The sequence below is a fragment of the Mustela erminea genome, chromosome 17, assembly GCF_009829155.1.
Source record: "Mustela erminea isolate mMusErm1 chromosome 17, mMusErm1.Pri, whole genome shotgun sequence".
NCBI classification, from domain to species: Eukaryota; Metazoa; Chordata; class Mammalia; order Carnivora; family Mustelidae; genus Mustela; species Mustela erminea.
In genome coordinates this window covers 15,127,877-15,146,416 of record NC_045630.1, presented here as the reverse complement: position 1 = coordinate 15,146,416, position 18,540 = coordinate 15,127,877, and positions in this window count along the sequence as shown.

Sequence of the window (18,540 nt, the reverse complement as noted above, 5' to 3'; positions counted from 1 at the left end):
CTCGAATAGCCAAAGGGATATTGAAAAAGAAAGCCAACGTTGGTGGCATCACAATTCCGGACTTCAAGCTCTATTACAAAGCTGTCGTCATCAAGACAGCATGGTACTGGCACAAAAACAGACACATAGATCAATGGAACAGAATAGAGAGCCCAGAAATAGACCCTCAACTCTATGGTCAACTAATCTTCGACAAAGCAGGAAAGAATGTCCAATGGCAAAAAGACAGCCTCTTCAATAAATGGTGCTGGGAAAATTGGACAGCCACATGCAGAAAAATGAAATTAGACCATTTCCTTACACCACACACAAAAATAGACTCAAAATGGATGAAGGACCTCAATGTGCGAAAGGAATCCATCAAAATCCTTGAGGAGAACACAGGCAGCAACCTATTTGACCTCAACCGCAGCAACATCTTCCTAGGAACAACGCAAAAGGCAAGGGAAGCAAGGGCAAAAATGAACTATTGGGATTTCATCAAGATCAAAAGCTTTTGCACAGCAAAGGAAACAGTTAACAAAATCAAAAGACAACTGACAGAATGGGAGAAGATATTTGCAAATGACATATCAGATAAAGGACTAGTGTCCAGAATCTATAAATAACTTAGCAAACTCAACACCCAAAGAACAAATAATCCAATCAAGAAATGGGCAGAGGACATGAACAGACATTTCTGCAAAGAAGACATCCAGATGGCCAACAGACACATGAAAAAGTGCTCCATATCACTCGGCATCAGGGAAATACAAATCAAAACCACAATGAGATATCACCTCACACCAGTCAGAATGGCTAAAATCAACAAGTCAGGAAATGACAGATGCTGGCGAGGATGCGGAGGAAGGGGAACCCTCCTACACTGTTGGTGGGAATGCAAGCTGGTGCAGCCACTGTGGAAAACAGCATGGAGGTTCCTAAAAATGTTGAAAATAGAACTGCCCTATGACCCAGCAATTGCACTATTGGGTATTTACCCTAAGGATACAAACGTAGTGATCCAAAGGGGCACATGCACCCGAATGTTTATAGCAGCAATGTCCACAATAGCCAAACTATGGAAAGAACCTAGATGTCCATCAACAGATGAATGGATCAAGAAGATGTGGTATATATACACAATGGAATACTATGCAGCCATCAAAAGAAATGAAATCTTGCCATTTGCGACAACATGGATGGAACTAGAGCGTATCATGCTTAGCGAAATAAGTCAAGCAGAGAAAGACAACTATCATATGATCTCCCTGATATGAGGAAGTGGTGATGCAACATGGGGGCTTAAGTGGGTAGGAGAAGAATAAATGAAACAAGATGGGATTGGGAGGGAGACAAACCATAAGTGACTTTTAATCTCACAAAACAAACTGAGGGTTGCTGGGGGGAGGGGGTTTGGGAGAAGGGGGTGGGATTATGGACATTGGGGAGGGTATGTGCTTTGGTGAGTGCTGTGAAGTGTGTAAACCTGGTGATTCACAGACCTGTACCCCTGGGGATAGAGTATTATGCCTCCATCAGAAAGGATGAATACCCAACTTTTGTAGCAACATGGACAGGACTGGAAGAGATTATGCTGAGTGAAATAAGTCAAGCAGAGAGAGTCAATTATCATATGGTTTCACTTATTTGTGGAGCATAACAAATACCATGGAGGACATGGGGACTTAGAGTGGAGAAGGGAGTTGGGGGAAATTGGAAGCGGAGGTGAACCATGAGAGACTATGGACTCTGAAAAACAATCTGAGGGTTTTGAAGGGATGGGGGGTGGGAGGTTGGGGTACCAGGTGGTGGGTATTATAGAGGGCACGGATTGCATGGAGCACGGGGTGTGGTGCAAAAATAATGAATACTGTTATGCTGGAAAAAAAAAAAAAATCTAGAACTAACCTAGAACCCAAAATGTGTTCTTCCATAATGGAAAGTGAAAGGAAGTGGGAGGTATGAGACTGATGATCTGCTTGAGGTTGATAGAAAGGCACAGTAAATAAAGGGTACAATTAAAGGGCACAGACCCAGAGATGGCAATGATGGTTCTGGTCCCAGATTTTCACTACTTAATGTCCCCAGAGTGAGATTCCTTTGCCGGAAGAGAAATACATTGACCTAAATGAACTTAAGCTATCTCTCAGCTCCAGGATTTCACAGCTCTTGGAAAGGGCTGCTAGGAGAATCAAATAAGATATGAAACCACTTTAAAACATTTTTTTCCACAGGCAAAAACAGAAACAAAAAAACATTTTTCTATGTACCTGGAAATGTATTATTACATGGCAAATTATAGCAAACTAGTTCTAAATGTCTTAAGAACACAGGACCCAAGTGATTTCCCACTTCGGTCCCCTCTGAGGGCACGCCTACCCAAAGCAGCACCCAAGCAAACACTGAAAGGCCTAGACATCCTTACAGAGCAAATGTCTCTGCTGTTGTTTTTCGCCTGAGACTCTTTTCCTCCCCAGCTGGAGTTCCTTTGAATTGATTTCCCAGGAAGAACACTCCCATTGCCACAAATGAAAGTTGCACCTGCCATCTATAGAGAGGCAAATAGAAATCACCAGGAGGGTAATGAAACAGGTTTTGCTTAAATCAGAGAACTGGGAAATAGAGAAGTATCCGTTTGAAATTATACTTTATCACAGCAGTTAAAATAGAAGTCTAAGAAGCAGGCACTGTTTTTAGAGAAATGGAAAGAATTTGTGAATGAGGAAAAGATACAGTAATAGAATGGGGCCAAGGTAGGGTTGATATAAAAGATGGGCTTGGTGAGGGTAGATGCTCATGACAGAATGTTAAGAAAAAGTCCAACTATCTATAAGGGTCTTGACCTACATTGATTTAAAACAACCAAACAAAACAGATATTAGAATCCCCACTACATAGGAGAAGAAAGTGAAGCCTAGGAGAGACAAATTGCTCTAGCAACAGGGGTAGGTAAGTAGAAGCAGAGTTGTCAATGCTCCCTAAACACAGTAGTGACTCCTCAAATCCTCCTCCCCATTCCGGTATTCATCACTGAAGTTTCCATTTTGGTAGTTGTGGAGGATCAGGGTGAGAAAAGTGTTCTGTTGTGCACACCAGTGAGTGTTCGCTCACATGTCAGTGTTAGCACAACCGTAACTGTTGGCTCAGGTGCTGAAGATATGGCCCTTCCCCCAGGGACCACTGACTTTTGTCTATCTCAATAGTGGCATTCTCAAGAATATTGAACCAACAGAGAAGTCTCTTCTTTTGTGTAGACTCTTGCAGTTTGAACATACTGTCAAGTTAACCAACTGCAAAATGCCTGAGAACAGGACAGGTCCCCTCCCCCAGCCTCAAGGACATAGTGGGGTTTGGAGTTGAGGCAGCTGACATTTAGGTGGTGAATGGAAGATGGGCTTGTACAGTTTTGTGTCATAGCTCAGGAGGGAGTCAAATGGGAACGAAGAACCAAATCCACTCTGGGAGAGACAAAGTCCAGCTGATATGTACAAACTACTATTATATCAACAAATGCCATTTTTCTGGTTTCCATAGTATGAAAATGGTTTTTTAACTACATTTTTTCCAGTTTGCCAACAGGAACCTCTTTTCTTTCTTCTTTAATTGAACTGTAATTGACATACAATTTTATAATAAGGATCTCTTTCCTTATATTTACACTGAGACCCCCTTTTTTGAAAGATCTTTATCTACCAAACTTCATTGAGTAAAGCAATGTATTAGCTGAGCTTTATTCATCAAAGACATAACTGCCCATCAAAGCTTCTAAGGAGCTTAGGGATAACTAGTATCTCCATAGTGTACTAATTATTGTTCCAGGCTAAAGCAAAGAAAGTTGACCTTTTAATTAACATGGGCAGCTTTGCCATAGTAAATGAGCCATTTCTACTGGTTATTTTATACTGAAATACTGAAAATAGCTTCCCATTGTCCTATAGATCCAGGCACCTAGAGTTAAAAAACAATGGAGTTCGCTGGTCCTTGAAACTGGGTTAGGTGTCCTTTTAATGTAATCCCTTAGGACTTTTTGCAGGCTATTTCCATCACATTTTCCACCTTGCATTGTAATTATCTTTTATTTTAGGAGGGGCGGTGCCTAAACAAAAGGCATTTATTACTAATAATTCTAGAGGCTGGGGAGTCCAAAATCAAGGTGGTAGCTTTCGTGGTTCCTGGTGAGAACTTTTGCAGATGGCCCCCTTGAGGTTGTGTCAGCACATGACCTCTTCTTTGTGCAGCCTGGGAGTTAGAGGGCCATTGTAATCGTCTTTTTATATATATATATATATAACTAGCTTTTGATTACTTAGCTACTATCTCTAATTATATAAGTATACCTACTGAATTTCTTCCAAATATGTGCTTTCCCTTTACAACATTTCCAATGGATGTTATTTTCTCCATCTGACATCACCAATATGTTTTGTTACATATCCATTCAAATATTTTGGTACATATGCATTCAAAGAAATGAAAATATCCTTTCTCCAACTCCCAACCTTATGAATAGGCAGAAGCAGATGATTCACATGTTGAATGAAGGAGGAAGGGAAAGGAAGAGGGAAAGGACAGGGAGATATTTTTAAAAATTTATCAAACTATGAGCTAAGCTAATCAGAGAAGAGAAGGTGAATGGCAATGCACAGAGGGTAGGCTCACTAGCTGTATGTGACTAGAGTTTACAGACTGAGGCAGAAATGGTGGGGGATGATGGTGCATATTGCAAGTCATATGTTCACCAAGAAGAAATTAGCTTCTCTCTGGAAGCTAGAGAGTTATTGAAGAATTTTGGAAAGATATATTTGTGCTTTTGAAAACATAATGGCTCTGACCATACTGTGACATGTGTGTAACCCAGATGTCAGCAGCATTGACCCTGCCCAGGGACACAATGGAAACGCCCTTGGGTTCTCCCAAGTCTGTGGTCTTCTCATAGATCTCTGCTGTTTTCCAGGGAATTCCTGTTTGCACCCCCCCCCCCCCAAGTCTCTGGCTCCTGTTCTCATTCAACATCAGTCCTAATCAGACATCCAATTCTCTCCTTCAGTTTCAAACACACAATATAACAACAGTTTCATTTTGTTTACATAGTCTTTGTTTTTTTGTTTGTTTTTTAGTTTTGATAGCGTGGATTCATTTCATTTGGTTTTGAAAACTGCACAGATTTCTTAGGGAAGATACAGAAAGGTTTACATCTCAAGGATGTAAACTGATGGAAAATAAAGTATTATTCCCAAAATATCCTTGGCAATCCACTGCCCTAGGGCTTTACTGGGTTGCTTTGGGCCCTCATCTCTACTTTTTCCCTATTGGACCACCATGATTTTCACACTACTTTTTGGAATAGTCTAGGAAGTAGTAATGCCTTTCCCTCTATTTGAACAGCATGCCCTCTGCTTCCATGTCTGATTCCTGTGGACATATCTGTCTTGGGGTGGATCCAACTGAACCCAAGCAGACGTATCAAGGCATAGTCTCATAAAGAGTATTTCTTTCTCAGAAGAAACTCTCACAACAACTCTTAGGAAAGTTAGATTTTTTTCATTGTTATAAAAATGATTGAAAGGAGGCAGAGTTGCAACGTAGAAAAAAATAGTTGGTGCAGAAATATAAAGGGAAAAATTATGAGAAATCTGAAATAGTAGCAGTGCAGATAAAATGGTTATTTCTAGAGATAATGAGACAAATCAAGAGTACTTGAAGATGGATTGGATACCAACATTGTGGAGGGAGAGATAGGATCAAAAATAATTTTATTTTCTTACTAGGGCAACTGGGACTATCATAAATGATAATGATATTCACCCAAGGTAGAGAATACTGAAGGATTGTTGTTCGTTGGTATATTATTATTTTTTTAAAGTATTGAGTTGAGATGTCTGTGGAACGTACAGTGAAGTTGTCTACTAGGTCATTGGATTTCCTGGTCTGGAACTCAGGAGAAAGACAATTAAATATCACCAGAATTTCAGTAGCTTTGAAGCCATACAATCCTGGGCCAGTTTAATGTGAATGAAGAAGAGAAGTAACAAGAAAACTGGGAAGACATCTACACATAAGTAGTAGAGAGAGAAAAAGTGGTCCTTGCAGAGCTAGGAGGGACTGCCAGAATGGAGTAATGTGCTATAATAACGAGGAAGGAACTAATGTCTTGAAAGCCAAGAGAAGAAAGTCTCCAGAAGGAGAGAAACTGATCACAGTGTTCATACTGAACAGAAGTCAAATTCTGGGGGACCAAAATCCTCCACTGGATTTTCTTCTTTACTGAAGGAAAAAAAACAGGGTGAGATTTGGCTGATTTGAATTAAAGAGTGGCTTTAATTTCTTCTCAACTCTAATAATTTACTTCTCTTTAATCCAGTTTTCATTACCTACAGGTAAATATATTCCGAATGTTCCAGTATATGACTTTCTTATTTTCACACCTATGGAATAATGATAATCATAGATGCCCCTGAGGGGTAATCCATCACCTCCATCTTAACTGATAAAGCCAAAAGTCACAAGGAAACCAACATTAGCATAGAATAACATTAGCCTAGCCGTTACAAAGCTTCTGCCATCGCTTGGTGAAAATTAGGCATATTTAGTAGCTGCATTCGATCTTTCAGGTCACTGGGTCAGATGTTGTAGTAAATGGTATAAGAGAATAAATACAGATTACTGAATGTCCAGAAACGTATCTGTTAGGAAAATATGAGCTAGGAGAGCAGTAATATGATTTTTTTAATCTTATTTTCTTCCTTTATACATTATTCAGACAATCATAACAAGATCTCCTTCAGTATAATCTGCCTGGCTGCCTAATGTTAACAGATACTATTCTTTAAGAGCAAAGGATAATATCCAGAAGTATTCTCCTACCTAAGAGAAAACATTTCATAAAAACTGACATAGTGAGTGCTGTGCTATGCCACCTAGACCACCTGACCTCAAGCTCAGGGTACCCATTCTATGGGCTTCTGGGAGAGCCCTGACCACTCACAGCTGAGACCCTCCCTCAGCCAGAAACACTGCCTCATCCAAGTTTATGTACAAGGACAATCCACACCCAATAACTGGATGTTGGGGATAGAAAGCCAGACCCCCTATCTAGTTTCTACCCTGTATCTGGACAATTCTACAGCATCAAGCCAATCCCAGCACTCCTGCCGGCAGCTGAGTCCTCTGTGGCAACTACATAGTTCTACCTCTTCCTTTGCCCAAGTCTGCTTCCCTCACTCCCTCATTGGCCTTGATCCCAAGAGCACCCCGACCCCGTCCTGAACTCCCTGCATACAAATCTCAGTGTCTCCAGGGCTGGTTTTCCAGGGAACTAAACCTGAGATAACTGCTATTACATGTTTATTTAGATGTTCAAGACTGAGAGATAGTCAATCTCCTAAAGCATTTAGCATTATATCTTCTTCTAAACCTTTAAAATACAAAAGGACAAAGTGATGATAATATACATTTGTAACTGTCAGCCATCCACATTGCTCATAGTTCAGTTAATAATGATTGCACCTTCTATCATTTCTGTACAAATGCCATATTAAGTAGAGGGTTTCTCATCTCTTAATTTAACCACTCATCTTTCCTTCTTCTTGAAAATTTTAGGAAGTCTGTTGTGCTTTTGCTGTTTATGGTGTTATTGTTGATTATTTCTTTTTTTTAAGATGCTATTTACTTATTTGACAGAGAGAGAGAGAGAGAGAGCGAGCACAAGCAGGGGAAGTGGCAGAGGGAGAGGGAGAAGCAGATTCCCCGATGAGCAGGGAGTCTCTCATGAGCCCTGATGCAGGGCTCAATCCCAGGACCCTGAGATCATAACCTGAGCTGAAGGCAGTCGCTTGACCAGTCGACTGAGCCACCCAGGCACCCCTATGGCTGACTATTTCTATCTTCCTTTTATTAACTTTGATTATTGCTTTCTTTATACTTAAATGTGCCCAGTCACCGTCATTTAACCTTTTATATCATCTATAATCTCCACTGCATTAGCTTGTAGAAATGTCCTTTAAAGTATCCTGTGTCCTTTAAAGTATCTATGTTTTTTTTTCTTCTTGGTTGACTTCCTTCTTCTTTTTTGAAACATGTCCCTCAACAATTCTGCCACTTTTTTGTGTGTTTTTTAAATATTTTATTTATTTACTTAGTATATTTAGAGAGTGTGAGCAGAGGAAGGGGCAGAGAGAATTCAAGCAGATGTCTTACTTACTAATGGCAGAGCCTGACGTGGGGCTTGATCTCACCACCCTGAGATCATGAGCTGAGTTGAAATCAAGAGTACAACGCTTAGCTGACTGAGCCACTCAGGCACCCCACTCCTTCTTTTTTTTTTTTTTTTTTTAAGGACCAAGTCTTCATTTTCCTTAATCAACCTTATTATAGTTATTTATTTATTTATTTATTAAATTTTATTTTCTTTTTTCAGTGTTCCAAGATTCTTGTTTATGTACCACACCCAAGATTTTATTTATTTATCTTAAAAATAGAGATAGAGAGAGAGAGAGCCAGAGAACACAAGCTGGGGAAACAGCAGAGGGAAGAGAAGTGGGCCCCCCACTGAGCAGGGAGCGGGATATGGGCTTGATCCCAGGAACCTGAGATCGTGACCCGAGTTGACTGAGACACCCAAGTGCCCAAACCCTCTTATATTTTAAAGGTTGTTCTGTTGGCAGTTTAGAATGGGATTTTAATGATGTTATTAGAGAAATTAGAGGTACCCTAATTATGACTAGTCAATCCCTCTATGCCCATGGATTCCCCCCTAAAAAACAAAAATATAAAGAATTAAACAACATGGTGTACAAGATACTATTCCAAATCTGGCAAAGACAGAAGCACAACAACTTGATCTAGACTAAAAACCTCATCAGAACGCAACCCCAGCTCTTATTATCAACTAATGCTGAAGAATGGTTGTGCATTCAGGCCCTAAAGTCAAGAAGAAATGAGAAAGATGGCTGACCTCATACATATGTTTACCCTGTGGAAGCTAGAATAAGAACAATGCACAGATAAATGCACAACCTTTTACATAGTGTGACCTCAACATTCCCAGCAGCTTGACCCATCCCTTCCAATATTCTCCTAGGGAGGAACAAGAAAGAGAGTAGGCAGATGGGGCTGGAAAGAGAAACAGTCTCCATACTTTGATACACAGACACACACTGATGGAGAGGAAAGTTTTTATTTTCCTGAAGTTTTTACTTCTGCTGACTTTCCCTGCTTTTGAAAAATTAGGCTAACCAAATAGAAAGAAGCACTCTTACCATGTATTTCTATACGGGGTACTATTTACCTGATTTTTCCCACTCTGGAAATCAGAATTTTTTTTCTAAACTCAGGATCCCCTGGGGTAATAAATATTACCTCATATCACCAGGCTGTTATAAAAGTGAACTATTCCATCATAATATGTACAAATATCTGTCGTCCTCTACAAACTCACCCATCCTGATTTTATCTATACACTTTCTCTTCACAGTCCATCAACTGAAGCGATAATGCCTCACATTGTAGGGGACCCCAGAACCCTGCTCTAGCAGCATAAATGGTGGCCACGCCGATTAGTCAGGTATGATAAATCACACCTGAGTCTTTGAGTATTGGGCCTACATACATAATACAAAACTTAGAGGAATTTCTTATTTTAAGATTTTATAAAGATGAGAAAGATATATACCATGTACTAATGAGGTATGTCCTGTTATTATCTGTATTTTATAGCTGAAGAAACCAAGGCTTGAGATGATAAGTGATGTTGCCAAAAATGCACCTTTACCATCTGAAATGAGAAGAATATACAACTTATTAGGCAGTGGGTTCTGGTAAGAATTTCCCATGTCTCTATGTTCATGTGGTTAAGAAAGTAGAATGGGTTCTACTGGTTTCTCCATAGTGTCCATCTTGTCCATCCCCCATGTGATCTAATCAGTACTAAGACCAGTTCTTTCTTCAAGTCTTTCTCATTAATTCTTAGGTTTTTTTAAGTTGAAGTATAGTTGACACACAATGTCACATTCATTTCAGGTGTACATATAGTGAGCCAACAAGTCTATACATTATGCTATTGTCACCATACACTATTACAATAACATTAGCTATATTCTCTATGTTATATCTTTTATCCTTTTAACTTTAACGTTCCGTAACTGGAGGCCTGTACTTCCCACTCCCTATCATCTATTTTGCCCGTAACCCACCCGCATCGGCCTGGCAACCATCAGTTTGTTCTCTGTATTTATGGGTTTATTTCTGCTTTTTATTTGTTCATCATTTTGTTTCTTAGATCCCACATATATATGAAATCACATGCTATTTGTCTTTCATGTCTGAAATGTTTCACTTACTATAATAACATAATCGTTCCATCCAAGTTGTCACAAATGGCAAGATACCATCCTTTTTATGACTAATATTCCATTTTATAGATATCTATACACATATATACACATGTACATGTGTATATACATATGTACATATACGTGTGTATATATGCGTATACATATGTATATATGTGTATACACACACACCATGTATGTATATATGTGTATAAACACACACACACACACACACACACACATTTTTGTCCATTCATCTATCGATGGACTCTTGGGTTGCTTCCGTATCTTGGCTATCGCATAGGGGTGTCTGTATCTTTTTAAATGTGTTTTCATTTTCTTTGGGCAAATACCTAGTGGTGGAATTACTGGATCATATAGTATTTCTATTTTTAATTTTTTTAGAAACCTCTGTACTGTTTTTCCACTGTGGCTACATCAGTTTACATTCCCATCAACAGTGCATGAGGAGTCCTTTTTCTCCACATCCTCACCACTACTTTCAATTTCTTATCCTTTCAAATTTAGCCTTTCTGACAGATGTAAGGTGATATTGTGGTTTTGATTTGCATTTCTCTGATGAGAAATGATGTTGAGCATCTTTTCATGTGTCTGTTGGCCATCTCTAGGTCTTCTTTGAAAAACAGTCTATTCAGATTCCCTGCTCATTTTTTTTTGAAAGATTTTATTTATTTTTTTATTAAATTAATTTATTTATTTTCAGAAAAACAGTATTCATTATATTTTCACCACACCCACTGCTCCATGCAATCCATGCCCTCTATAATTTTTTTAATCAGATTGTTTTTTGGTGTTGCATTGTTTGGGTTCTATATATTTTGGATATTAACACCTTATTGATTAATCCTGAGTCTTGATCTTTCCTTACTGAACCACTATTGTCTTTAAGATGTCAATATTTCCTGGCTTATTTCTGCTGTACCCTAATGTGTTTTACAGAATGCTCTTACTTTTCTCATCTTCAAATAATTTCTTTTGAAACCACTTCCTTTGCCAGCTGTTACCCTGCTTTGTAGAAAAATTCAGCCAAAAAATCACTGCATTCCTTGTCTGCAATCCTTCTTCTCCTAATATCTCCTAAACCCACTTGAGCAGGATTTTCTTCCATCAGTATACTGAAGCTGCTCTTGTAAAGGTCTCAAATTATAATCACATTGACAAATCCAGTAGCCAATTCTCAGTCCACGCCTGACTGAATAAAGAGCGGTGTTTGAGACCCTGGATCACTCTATCATCTGTGACTACATGTCTGTGATTTTCTTTGGAATATCCAGGATGCTATCCTTCCCTGCCTTTCCTCCCATCTCACTGCTGCTCCTTCTCATCTACTGTGCTGGTGCCTCTTAATCTCTCAGAACTCTTGAAATTAGAGCTCTCTCAGGGCCATGACCTCCTCACTTCTCTGTCTACACTCAGTCTCTTTGGGTATAGACCTAGGAATCGAATTGGTGAGCCATATGGTAATTCTATGCTTAACTTTTTGAGAACCACCAAACTGTTTTCCACAGTAGCAAACCATTTCACATTTCTACCAGCAATGTGGAAGAGTTCCAAATCCCCCACAGCCTGTTCACACTGGTTATTTTCCATTTTAAAATTATTACTATAACATCCCAGTCCGTGTGAAGTGGCATTTCACCACAGTGACTAATGACTGACTAAAGATATTGAACATCATTTCTTGTGCTCATTGGCCATTTACATATCTTTGGAGAAATGTCTATCCAAGTCCTTTGTTCACCTTGTCATTAGGGTTTTGTATTTTTATTGTTGAATTGAAAGAGTTCTTTATATATATACTGAATACTATACCCTTATCAGACATATCACTTGCAAATATTTTCTCCCATTCTGTAGTTTGTTTTTATCACATTCTTGATAGTGTCTTTTGAAGCATAAAATTTTTCATTCTGATGAAATTTTATGTTTTTTTTCTTTTGCTGCTCATAGTTTTGGTGAAAGGAATTAAAGCCATTTTAGTGGGAAAAGTTTCTTCCTACTTGTAGCCCAAACTTTAATCAAATTCTAAATGTAAATAACTCCATGACCCATCTTTGTAACCCCCAGTCAGTATCACCCAGACAGCAGTAAATCTGGACATCACCACTCATTATCACAGAGCAGTGCCTCCCGCAGCCTCATGTTTCTTTCCTTGTGTAACAAGCTTCCCTGTCATAACACTCCTGGCCTATGTCCGCCCCCTGTCCACTCTTCTTCATTATCAGTAAGTAGAATTAGGAGTGATAAGCTGGCATAATTGGCACTGCCCCTCCTTTTCTCTTGCCAGCTGGCTTACCCACGGAGAACATGTGTCCTGCTCTTCTATCTGCCAATGGTTTTGAAAGGGCCTGAAGACATGGGTATACATTTGATCAAATCTTATATCTGTAATAAAGCTGGTGTTCTTATTTTCATATACCTTCCCCTTTCATTCATTTATTCATCCATCCATTCAACTGATAAAGCCCGTTCTAGGCTAGGTCCTATCTAACATGCTGGGGATATAGCCATAAACAAAATAGACACCCCCCCCCCAAAAAATCCTTTGTTCATTAATCTATGATGAAGGTTGGGAAAAACAAACAAGATAAATAAGTGAAATTATGTCAGTTAAGAACTTGCACAAGGAATGCAGAGGTGTCATTTTATTGGCCCCCTCCTATCCCAACAATGACCAATCCCTAGAGTTTTTAGTCTCATGACTCAGAAAAGTTATCATTTTCTCTGATTGACATTCTTGGTTGCAAGCAAAAGAAAGTAACTCTGGCTCTCTAATGTATAGGTGAGATTAATAATATCTTCTAGACGCATTTGCAAAGTAAAGAAGTCGGTTTGAAATGTAAGCAGGAGACAAGTGGGTCTATAATCCCTGACCACACACAGCTCAAAGCTCACATCTCCACAGCTCCTTCTCAAGGCTCATGTTCCCAGACAGGAATAACCTAACAGTGGAGTCGAAATCACATGCGCCTGCTCTGGTTGTCAGAGATAAGATGAGAGAATAACGAGCTTTTTTCAATTTCCAATAGTGCAAGGTATGGATCTGTTTCCTACTGAGGCCTAGGAATGTAATGAGATCATTTAAAAATCAAACTGGGTGGGTGTTGGGCTGCCTGCCTGGCCAAAAGAGACATATATCCATTATATTAACACCATGGTCTTTCTTGCCCCTTAAATTCTGTTAATCTTACTTTTCTACTTCCTTTTTTATAAACAATGCTTAGCCTGCATTTTTTCCTTTCTTTTAATCTTATAGCTAGAAATTGGAAAAAAATGCCATTTGAAACTGCAAGTACTCTTGTCTCCTGACAGATGAAGAATCGAATTAAACTTTGAGGCAAATTTCTCCTTCATTTTTATGGGAAAAAACCCACCTCAATTCAACAACACAGCATCCATTCCAAGTACCGATGTTTCTAGTAGAGTTATGTCTCTGAAGACTTAGTTGGCTTGTTGAGATAAATGTTTCTCATTTTCTGGTGGGGCAGTTTCTATCCCCTATTACTGTTTGTTTTGTAGGGGTGTGTGTGTGTGTGTGTGTGTGTGTGTGTACTCAAGTTCAAGCACTTTCTCAAAGGCAGTTTGGGAGCAAAGACTCTAAAAACTAAAGAAATATGATATTTACTGTGAGCAGACAAGACACTGTAAAAAGAAACTGGAAATAAAATGCTCTACACATGGTATTGCTCAGCAGGGAATAACACAGAATGTGGAAAATATTCTTTTTTTTTTTTTTTTAACATTGTTGAGGTGTGATGATCTTTGGAGGCTCCAGGACAAGACCATAAAGGAATGGATTGTGACTCAGCTTCACTCAGGGGAGGGAACACCCCACCAGCATCAACTTGGCAACCACTTCACGTGGCTACAGCCACTTTCATCACTCTATGCACTTCTCCACTCAGGACCCCAAACCTGGAGCCACTCTCCTGTGACCAAAGAGAGAGCTGACTCTCCCTAGCCCCACATGTCACTGGCTCCTTAGATGATATCTGACATGAGGGTTTCTCGGTGGCAGGCCCTGGGAATTCGTCTGCAGTCTAATTGCAAGGCCGACTGAGCAAGCCAGTGGGGAGCCCTGACAACTCCTTTAGAGGGAGAAGGTCTTTGTCACCATCCTCTTCTCCTTACCAACCCATTCCCACTGAGGTGGGGGATCCCCAAGCGTAAGAATGAATTTGAATAGACAAAACAATGATAAGTGCCCACCGCACATTCCAATATCGTTTTAAATATGGTGGTGTCTTATAATACAATGCAATGTTAGTCTTGTGACCGAAACCTTCATTTTCTACCTTAAAACCAAGAGATACAGCAGTATAATTGCCTGATGACTAGAAATGTAAATTTGCTGTCATTAAACTTTCTTTAAATTCAGTTATTCAACCTAGTCAATAAGTACTCACATATGCAGAATCTTAACTCATGGTATTTAATAATAATTTAGGTTAGGAGAGCTGAAAGCAAGATAGAATGCCTTACACAAAAATTTAATTAAATATCTGAAAATTACTCATTAAAGAAAGAAATTTAGAAAAAATACAATTTTATAGTTCTACTATATCCCTAAATGTTTTCTGCATTTACATTCTTTTCTAAATTTTTGCATATCTCTGATCTTTTTCATGGAATTGATATTGCTTATGCCTTATGGAATCAATTCAAAATATCAATTTAAAATAAATTGAAAATAATTTTAAATTTTTAAAATTTTAAATAAAGGCAATAGAAAAAATCAAACTATATGTGTATCTTAAATATATATATACTTTTTTTAAAAGATTTTATTTATTTATTTGACAGATAGAAATAGACTGAGAGGCAGGCAGAGAGAGAGAGGAGGAAGCAGTCTCCCCGCTGAGCAGAGAGCCCGATGCGGGGCTCGATCCCAGGACCCTGGGGTCATGACCTGAGCCGAAGACAGAGGCTTTAACCCACTGAGCCACTCAGGCGCCCCAATATACATATATTGTTTAATTTTTATTTATTTTTTAAATTTCTTTTCAGTGTTCCAGAATTCATTGTTTATGCAGCACACGCAGTACTCCATGCAATACGTGCCCTCCACAATACCCACTACCAGGGTCTCTCACCCTCCTCCCCTCCAAAACCCTCAGTTAGTTCCTCAGAGTCCACAGTCTCTCATTGAATCTGCCCCTCCAATTTCTCCCAACCCCCTTCTCCTCTCCATCTCCCCCATGTCCTCTGTGTTGTTCCTTATGCTCCATATATATATTTTAAAGAGCACTAGAGACACAGAGACATCTCTCCTGAATCTCAAAACATATTTTCAAACACTGTGTACTGAGCACATACTATACGACAGAAAACACAGTTTGTTATTGAGAGAGACTAATGGAATGTATTTACCTTTCACACCTAAGTAGTTAACCTCCCTTAAGTTAAATTTTGTTATTGGTGTGAAGTAGGATATATTTTAATTTCTTTCAACATGAAAAACTTTTCCAGAGCCATTTATTAAATCATATACCACTCCTTCATTGATCTGCAGTGCAGGCTTCCTCATCTATCTAGCTGAAATTGAGACATGGCTCTCTTTATGCCCACTGTACTGTTTCACCATCTCTGCACTAGTGGTGGGCTCTCCAAGCACATAAACGGCTCCTGAGCAGCCTTATGTGGGGAAGGCGGGATGGGTTCATGCACCTGGTTCCTGTGATGCAGGTAGCCGGTCACCTGAAGGGCAGTCCCAGAAGATGGGCCTGTGTCAGGGTTTGTGAATGCCGAAGGTGACCACATCCAGAACCAATCCTAAACGACTCTCTGTGCTATTATTTCTTCCCATCATCCCAAAAACTCCATGAAAATCATGCTAAGTAAGTGAAACCGTATGGAGAGCACAAGGAATAACACGGAGGACATGGGGAGATGGAGAAGAGAGTTGGGAGAAATCGGAGTGGGAGACAAACCATGAGAGACTGTGGACTCTGAGAAACAAACTGAGGGTTTTGGAGGGGAGGCGGGTGGGAGGTTGGGTGAACCTGGACGGCATGGATTGCATGGAGCACTGGGTGTGGTGCATAAGCAATGAATTCTAGAACGCTGAAAAAAATTAAATTAAATTTAAAACAACAACAAATCTGCTCATTTTTATAGCCTTGCCTCATCTTTTGCCAAGAGAAAGAAGATGAGATACCAGGTAGTAATGAGATGAAATAGTACAAGGCAGAGTAGCTTTGGGAAGACAAGATTCCATAAATATTTTCCTGTTTCTCCAGCCAGAGCTTTCTGAGAAAAGAGCACTGCCACCTGTGTTAAATGATAAATGAAGAGCAACCTAAAGACAGAGACGTCTAGAGAGATAGAGAGATTTCTCTCCCTGGACCCATTTGTTTACATCATAGAATGGCGAAGTAGACACTTTTCTTTTCTTTTTTTTTTTTTAAAGATTTTATTTATTTATTTTTCAGAGAGAGAGAGAGCGAGCACAGGCAGAGAGAGTGGCAGGCAGAGGCAGAGGGAGAAGCAGGCTCCCTGCCAAGCAAGGAGCCCGATGTGGGACTCGATCCCAGAATGCTGGGATCATGACCTGAGCTGAAGGCAGCTGCTTAACCAACTGAGCCACCCAGGCGTCCAACACTTTTCTTACCTCTCCCCAGAAAGGATTTATTTCGATTCCAAACAAAATCCTCTCTTTCCCTCCCTCTCTGCCTCCTTCTCTTTTACTTTTTTTTTTTTTTCCTTTCCTCCTCCCCTACATCCCTCCAGGCTCCCAGAGTGGGGTCAGATATGCCAATAAGCCTGATATAAATTCCAAGCTTCATAATTTGGGGGTTTCACCCCTGTGTGCAAACACCCTTACATACAAGTAGAGATGCAACACAGTTCCCTGTGCCACCCTATGAAGAATTAGGGCTTGGGGAACCGATGCAAACTGTTCTATAAGGAAGATCTGTTCCCTGACCCTGGGATGTCATGTTTATGGATCTAGATAGAGATGATAAACATACAGATGTGGAGAGGGAGGCAGACTGGGATTGAGATAGAGACGTAAAAGGATGACAGGTGAGCTTGTTAACTTGTAGGTAGGGTGAGAGTTCAGACTTTTCGTAGCTTCAGACTTACCATCAGCTACAATCCAAGGAGAACTGTTCTGGAGGTGATAGAAGGTGATCTTGTGTGGATTAAACAGGCAACGTGGGGACCAGAAATCTGGAGCTGGATGGTGCTTGGTCTGTAAGAGGCATCCAGGGCAGATCTGCTTTCAAAGATTCCTAGTAGCTCTGCAGAGTGAGGAAACTGGTAATAGACAGAACTCTCTGGGATCAAGGGATTTGGAGATGAGGTAGGAGAGGCAGGCTGGGGTATGACCAGAGTTACCAAGGTCACCTTGAAGAATTTGGACATTATTCTATAAGTCATAAATACTTCTAGGCAATGATCAGATTTGTGAGTTGTGTGTGTGTGCGTGTTTTTAAAGATTGCTCTGACAGCCATGCGTAGCATACACGACAGGAGGCGACTAGCAGCAGAAACTAAAAAAGCAGAAACTACTATACTAGGCTAGGTGACAGATGACGAAGTCTTCCACAAAAGGTCTACAGATTCTAGTCCTGTCTCTCTTAACTTGATGTTAAAGTTAGAACTAGCTTCTCTGATAATTGAAGATGTATTTTTTCCTGTTTCCAGAATTAGGCCTCTAGCAAATATGTTTCTTGTGTTCATTCAAATCGAATATATAGTCAATTTTCCACTACATATCCTCTTGCTAACACTGCTCCTCACAACTAAATATATCTTTCCCTGGAAGGGTCTTCGTACTTCTGTTCCTGCATAGACGCCATGTATTTCTTATTTCCTTTCCCTTTATCCTCTTCCTTCTCCTATTCTGTAGCCCTTAGAGAAGACAAAATGAGAACACCAGAAGTGTCCTTCCCTGCGCCTCACTCCTTCTGTTCCTCCTCTAACTTCTCAGTTTCTTCCTGTCACTCAATTCATGAAAGCTCCCATTTTTAGCTGATGGTTAACACTGACAATGTCCCTGGCTGGAGCCAAGGAAAGAATATTTGGGGCTTCAGCTACCTCAACTCCTACGTGTCTGGGGTCTTAGCGTCCACCGCTGTTGATCTTGGCATTTTCTTTCTCCTGCAAGTTCTGTATCATTTGAATCCATGCCTTCAGGGCATCCTGACCCTTCTTCATCTTCTTGATATCTGTTGGAATCTCTATGGATTCTCAGTCCATTCAT